This window comes from Arachis duranensis, chromosome 4, assembly GCF_000817695.3.
Source record: "Arachis duranensis cultivar V14167 chromosome 4, aradu.V14167.gnm2.J7QH, whole genome shotgun sequence".
In the NCBI taxonomy this organism is placed as follows: domain Eukaryota; kingdom Viridiplantae; phylum Streptophyta; class Magnoliopsida; order Fabales; family Fabaceae; genus Arachis; species Arachis duranensis.
This window is the reverse complement of record NC_029775.3, coordinates 71,963,177-71,969,420: the sequence shown is the minus strand read 5'-3', so window position 1 is coordinate 71,969,420 and position 6,244 is coordinate 71,963,177. Positions and strand designations below refer to the sequence as shown.

The 6,244-nt window shown below is 42.3% G+C and overlaps 1 non-coding gene across 1 annotated transcript; it reads right to left on the bottom strand.

Moving 5' to 3' along the window:
* Positions 1 to 1,789: 1,789 nt before the first annotated feature.
* Positions 1,790 to 1,893, bottom strand: LOC127747042 (small nucleolar RNA R71). The gene has a single exon (XR_008008847.1). It is a non-coding gene; the product is annotated as a small nucleolar RNA R71 (small nucleolar RNA).
* Between the last annotated feature and the right edge of the window lie 4,351 nt (positions 1,894 to 6,244).

The window sequence follows — 6,244 nt, the reverse complement described above, 5'->3', positions numbered from 1 at the left end:
GGTCGAGGTGGTGGGATCTTTTCGGTGTGGCATACTTCTCTGTAGATGTCTACCAAGGAGACTCGGAGGGGGGTGTAACTGTGGTACTTCCGTGGCTTGTCCGAGTTGGTTTCTTCTTTCTTCCTTTGTTCCCGATCTCGATCTCGGAGTGGGTAGTTTGATTCCTTCCTGAAAGAGTCTCTTAGCTGGGAGGTTTCCTCCATGTTGATATATTTTTCTGCTCGCTCTTGCACCTCGTATAGGGAGGTCGGGTATCGTTTGGATAGGGATTGGCTAAATGGTCCTTCTTTTAGGCCGTTTGCTAGTCCCATGATGGCTGCTTCAGTGGGCAAGTGTTGTATGTCCAGGCAGGCTTTGTTGAATCGCTCCATGTACTCTCGGAGAGTTTCTTGGTTACCTTGTTTGATTCCGAGTAGACTGGGGGCATGTTTCGTTTTGTCCTTTTGAATAGAGAACCTTGTCAGGAATTTTTTGGTTAGGTCTTCGAAGCTGGTGATTGATCTTGGTGGCAGGTTGTCGAACCACTTCATGGCCGACTTGGTGAGAGTGGTGGGGAAGGCTTTGCACCGAATCGCGTCGGAGGCGTCGACTAGGTACATTCTGCTTCTGAAGTTGCTGAGGTGGTGTCTTGGGTCGGTGGTGCCGTCGTAGAGATCCATGTCGGGTGGTTTGAAGTTTCGTGGTACCTTCTCCTTCATGATCTCTTGCGTGAAGGGATCATGGTTGCATTCGGGGGTGGTGCCGCGTTCTGTCTGGTCTTTCAGATTGGCCTCTATTTTCCGTAGTTTTTCTTCTAGTTCTCTGCGCTTTCGAGCCTCTCTTCTCAGCTCTTGTTCAGTTTCCTTTTGCTTCTTTATATCCTCTTCGAGTTGTTTCAGTCGGTTTTGTTGTGCCCGAACTGCTTCTAGAATTTCTGAGCTCTTTTCTTTTTCGGGATTTTGTAGGTTTTTGTTTGGGAGTGATGTCTTTGGGCGATTCTGTTTGTTTCCCCCTGGAGTGCGTGGTGACAGAGGGCTGTCCGGTCGTTCTCCGGTGTCAACTTCCTCCTCTTGTTCTGATGCCGCGCGGTCATTGTTGGAGGGGTCGTCCGCCATGGTAGAGGGATGACTTCCAGGTCCCCGGCAACGGCGCCAATGTTCCGGGGATTACCTGAAACGAGTAGCTCGGACGTCTTGGTGAGGCCCGAGGTGGGGGTCAGGGACCCGAGCTTGATATGTGGAGTGGTTGGTGGTTGTACCTGCAATGACACTCCGATGCTTAAGTTAGCATGGGTCCAAGCAGATATTGAGTAGAATTAGAGTATGAGTTATACCTGGGTGCTCCAGTGTATTTATAGTAGTTGGCTGTGATCTTCCCTGGATAAGATATTCTTATCTTATCTTATCTTTTGGGAGTTTTATCCCTATCTTTGTGGAACCGCCTTTCTCTAGGCCTTTTCGGCCTTTTAGTTTTTGGGCTGCATTCCTTTTGATGGGCCTTTTTAGCTTTGTTGTCCGAGGTCCGACCTCAGGTGTGGGCCTTGGGACGAGGTCGGACCTTTCATGGATTTGCCGATTTGGAGGAGCTCGGACAGGGTATGAACAAGTTTCTAACTGAGTTCTTGCAGATCTGTGATATTGTTAAGACTAATGGAGTAAATCCTGAAGTCTACAGGCTCATGTTTTTCCCTTTTGCTGTAAGAGACAGAGCTAGAACATGGTAGGACTCTCAACCTAAAGATAGCCTGGACTCTTGGGATAAGCTGGTCACGACCTTGTTGGCCAAGTTCTTTCCTCCTCAAAAGCTGAGCAAGCTTAGAGTAGATGTTCAGACCTTCAAGCAAAAAGATGGTGAATCCCTCAATGAAGCTTGGGAAAGATACAAGCAGTTGACTAAAAAGTGTCCTTCTGGCATGCTTTCAGAGTGGACCATTTTGGATATATTCTATGATGGTCTATTTGAGCTTTCTAAGATGTCACTGGACCATTCTGCAGGTGGATCCATTCACCTAAAAAATGCCTGCAGAAGCTCAAGAACTCATTGACATGGTTGCAAATAACCAGTTCATGTACACTTCTGAAAGAAATCCTGTGAGTAATAGGATGCCTCAGAGGAAAGGAGTTCTTGAAATTGATGCTCTAAATTCCATATTGGCTCAGAACAAAATATTGACTCAGCAAGTCAACATGATTTCTCAGAGTCTGAATGGATGGCAACATGCATCCAACAGTACTAAAGAGGCATCTTCTGAAGAAGAAGCTTATGATCCTGAGAACCCTGCAATGGCAGAGGTGAATTACATGGGTGAACTTTATGGAAGGATCAACAAAAGCCTCAACAAGGCTTTAATAATGGTGGAAGAAACAGGTTTAGCAATGGCAAGCTTTTTCCATCATCTTCTCAGCAACAGACAGAGAATTCTGAGCAGAGCCCCTCTAGCTTAGCAAACATAGTCTCTGATCTATCTAAGGTCACTTTAAGTTTCATGAGTGAAACAAGGTCCTCCATTAGAAATTTGGAGGCACAAGTGGGTCAGCTGAGTAAAAAAATCACTGAAACTCCTCCTAGCACTCTCCCAAGCAATACAGAAGAGAATCCAAAAAGAGAGTGCAAGGCCATTGATATTATCAATATGGCCGAATCCAAAGAGGAAGAGAAGGACGTGAACCCCAGTGAGGAAGACCTCCTGGGACGTCCTCTAAACAAAAAGGAGTTCCAAACTAAGGAACCTAAAGAATCTGAGGCTCACCTAGAGACCATAGAGATTCTATTGAACCTCCTTTTACCATTCATGAGCTCTGAGAACTATTCTTCCTTTGAAGAGGATGAAGATGTAACTGAAGAGCAAGTTGCTCAATATCTAGGAGCCATCATGAAGCTGAATGCCAAGTTGTTTGGTAATGAGACTTGGGAAGGTGAATCTCCCTTGCTCATTAGCGAACTAGATACATGTGTTCAACAAACTCTACCTCAAAAGAAACAAGATCCTGGTAAATTTTTAATATCATGTACCATAGGCACCATGACCTTTGAGAAGGCTCTGTGTGACCTGGGGTCAGGTATAAATCTTATGCCACTCTCTGTAATGGAGAAGCTGGGGATCTTTGATGTACAAGCTAAAAGAATCTCATTAGAGATGGCAGACAAGTCAATAAAACAATCTTATGGATTGGTAGAGGACGTGTTAGTGAAGGTTAAAGGCATTTACATCCCTACTGATTTCATAATCTTAGACACTGGGAAGGATGGGAATGAATCCATCATTCTTGGAAGACCCTTCCTAGCCACAGTAGGAGCTATGATTGATGTTGACAGAGGAGAGCTAGTCCTTCAATTGAATGGGGACTACCTTGTGTTTAAAGCTCAAGGATCTTCCTCTGCAACCATGGAAAAGAGGCACGATAAGCTTCTCTCAATACAGAGTCAAACAAAGCCCCCACAATCAAACTCTAAGTTTGGTGTTGGGAGGCCACAACTAAACTCTAAGTGTGGTGTTGAACCCCCATATTCAAACTCTAAGTTTGGTGTTGGGAGGTCCCAATAATGCTCTAAACATCTGTGAAGCTCCATGAGAGCTCACTGTCAAGCTATTGACATTAAATAACCGCTTATTGGGAGGCAACCCAATTTTTATTTATCTATATTTCTATTGTTCTTTTATGTTTTATTAGGTTTATGATCATGTGGAGTCACAAAACAATTGCAAAAATTAGAAACAGAATCAAAAACAGCAGAAAAAAAAAGCACACCCTGGAGGAAGAGCTTACTGGCATTTAAATGCCAGTAAGGAGCATATGGCTGGCGTTTAACGCCAGAACAGAGCATGAAGCTGTTGTTGAACGCCAAAAACAAGCAGCAGTCTGGCGTTTAAACGCCAGGATTGCACCCTGAGGAAAGCTGGCATTAAACGCTAGAAACAAGCACCAAGCTGGCGTTTAACGCCAGAAAAAAGCATAGAGCTGGCGTTTAACGCCAGAAACAAGCATCAATCTGGCGTTAAACGCCAGGATTGCATATAGAGGGCATTTTACATGCCTAAATGGTGCAAGGATGATTAATCCTTGACACCTCAGGATCTGTAGACCCCACAGGATCCCCACCTACCCCACTTCTCTCTTCTTCACACAATCCAATAACACTACACCCTTCACCAATCACCTCAATCCACTCTTCTCCATAAACCCCACCTACCTTCAAATTCAAAAATCTCTTTCCCACCCAAACCCATCTCCCTCTACTATATAAACCCCTAACCCTCTCTTCTCCCCCTTGACCGAATACACATATCTCTCCCTCTCCTCCATATCTTCTTCTTCTTTTTCTTTTATTCTTTTTTCTTTTGCTCGAGGACGAGCAACATTCTAAGTTTGGTGTGGTAAAAGCATAGCTTTTTGTTTTTCCATAACCATTTATGGCACCTAAGGCCGGAGAAACCTCTAGAAAGAGGAAAGGGAAGACAAAAGCTTCCACCTCCGAGTCATGGGAGATGGAGAGATTCATCTCAAGGGTCCATAGCTCAATAGTAGAGCATTTGACTACACATCAAGAGAGCCCACTCATGGATCTCAAGAGACGCATGAGGAAGCTCATCATCAAGAAATCCCTGAGATGCCTCAAGGGATGCATTTTCCTCCAAACAACTATTGGGAACGACTTAACACTTCTCTAGAAGGATTGAGTCATGACATGACCCAATTAAGGGTGGAACACCAAGAGCACTCCATCATTCTCAATGAGATTAGAGAAGATCAAAGAGCTATGAGAGAGGAGCAACAAAGGCAAGGAAGAGACATAGAAGAGCTTAAGAACACCATTGGTCCTTCAAGGAGAAGGTGCCACCATCACTAAGGTAAACTTATTCCTTAACTTCCTTGTTCTTCCTCTCTATTTTTCGGTTTTTGAGCTTCATGTTTGTCTATATTTGTGTCTTTATTACATGATCAATAGTGTCTAGTGTCTAGTGTCTTAAGGCTATGAATAATTCCATGAATCCTTCACCATTCTTAAATGAAAAATGTTTTTAATACAAAAGAACAAGAAGTACATGAGTTTCGAATTCATCCTTGAAATTAGTTTAATTATATTGATGTGGTGACAATACTTTTTGTTTTCTGAATGAATGCTTAAACAGTGCATATTTTGGATCTTGTTGTTTATGAATGTTAAAATTGTTGGCTCTTGAAAGAATGATGAAAAAGATTAATGTTATTGATGATCTGAAAAATCATAAAATTGATTTTTGCAGCAAGAAAAAGTAGTGAAGAACAAAAGCTTGCAAAAAAAATTTTAAGAAAGAAAAAGAAAAAGCAAGCAGAAAAAGCCAATAGCCCTTAAAACCAAAAGGCAAGGGTAAAAAGGATCCAAGGCTTTGAGCATCACTGGATAGGAGGGCCCAAGGAAATAAAATCCAGGCCTAAGTGGCTAAATCAAGCTGTCCCTAACCATGTGCTTGTGGCATGTAGGTCCAAGTGAAAAAGCTTGAGACTGAGTGGTTAAAGTCGTGATCCAAAGCAAAAAGAGTGTGCTTAAGAGCTCTAGACACCTCTAATTGGGAACTTTAGCAAAGCTGAGTCACAATCTGAAAAGGTTCACCCAGTCATGTGTCTGTGGCATTTATGTATCCGGTGGTAATACTGGAAGACAAAATGCTTAGGGCCATGGCCAAGACTCATAAAGTAGCTGTGTTCAAGAATCAACATACTTAACTAGGAGAATCAATAACACAATCTGAACTCTGAGTTCCTATGGATGCCAATCATTCTAAACTTCAAAGGATAAAGTGAGATGCCAAAACTGTTCAGAAGCAAAAAGCTACAAGTCCTGTTCATCTAATTAGAACTAATACTCATTAATATTTTGAGATTTATAGTATATTCTCTTCTTTTTATCCTATTTGATACGGATAATTTATACGCTTTTTGGCATTATTTTTAGGTAGTTTTTAGTAGGATCTAGCTACTTTTAGGGATGTTTTTATTAGTTTTTATGCAAAATTCACATTTCTGGACTTTACTATGAGTTTGTGTGTTTTTCTGTGATTTCAGGTATATTCTGGCTGAAATTGAGGGACCTGAGCAAAAATCTGATAGGAGGCTGACAAAGAACTGCTGATGCTGTTAGATTCTGACCTCCCTGCACTCGAAATGGATTTTCTAGAGCTACAGAACTTCAAATGGCGCGCCTTCAATTACGTTGAAATTTGACATCTAGGGCTTTCCAGTAATATATAATAGTCTATACTTTATTCGAGTTTATACGATGCAAA